This window comes from Eublepharis macularius, chromosome 4, assembly GCF_028583425.1.
Source record: "Eublepharis macularius isolate TG4126 chromosome 4, MPM_Emac_v1.0, whole genome shotgun sequence".
In the NCBI taxonomy this organism is placed as follows: domain Eukaryota; kingdom Metazoa; phylum Chordata; class Lepidosauria; order Squamata; family Eublepharidae; genus Eublepharis; species Eublepharis macularius.
The window spans coordinates 180,870,185-180,871,196 of record NC_072793.1 but is presented as its reverse complement, the minus strand read 5'-3'; positions in this window follow the sequence as shown (position 1 = coordinate 180,871,196).

Here is a 1,012-nt window from a genome sequence, read left to right as displayed (position 1 = left end):
CCACTGTCCACTATTTTTAATTAGATGTCCAAAGATAAAAAGAACATCTGTGTTATACAACTTGCTACCAAGCTACATTAAAGTTCATACACAGTTCACTAGAATACCCATTCTAATATATAAAAGGTAAGCCGTATTCCAGATCACTCACCTGTTATCCTGGTGCACCTCCAGAGGGCACTACTGGAGCGGGAAGCCTAGATGAGAAAGACTGTGCCTCCAGAGAATGCACCCTAGTGGGGGCACAGGCAAAGCAGACCATCCTGCCCCTCCCCCACCTTCACAGGGCAGTGATCGAGGCAAGGATGCAGTAATGCTGTATAAACCACCCAGCCGGGATCAGGTGCGGATCAGGAGGCAATGCCCGCACCATTCAGGCAGGATCAGGCGCATAGCAGGTGGCAATGCCCACTCACACTTCACCCAGCAGGAATCAGCAGCAGAGCATGTAGTAATATTGTACTCCCCCTTCAGCCAGAAAGTATCAGGCATGGAGCAGGTGGCGATGCCTGCCTCTGTTCACCCAGCCATGATCCTGCACGGAGTAAGAGGCAATAGTTGCCCCACTTTCACCTGGTCGGGATCATCCACAGAGAAGGTGGTAATCCGCCCCCCACTTCACCCTGTTAGGATTAGGCATAGAGCACGCTGAAATGCTCACCCCCTTCACCGGGCAGGAATTGGACACAGAGCAGGGGGCAATGCCCGCCCTCTTCACCTGGACTGGATTATGTGCGGAGCAGGTGGTAATACCAGTTCCCTTCATCTGGCCGTGATCAGGCATTGATCAGGTGGAAATGCCCGCTCCACTTCACCCGGTAGGAATCAGAAGCGTAACATATGGCCTTCTCATTTGGCTCCTCCATAACCCCTTAGCCCTTCCAAGGTGTTTCCCTTAGCCTAAATTGCAGCATGTGGCTCCCCCCTGCAAGGAGCCCCCCTACTGATTCCAGTAAGACCTTTCAGTGGGCAGGGGGATCAACTGGTGTCCCTTCTCTCTGCTGGTGGACCC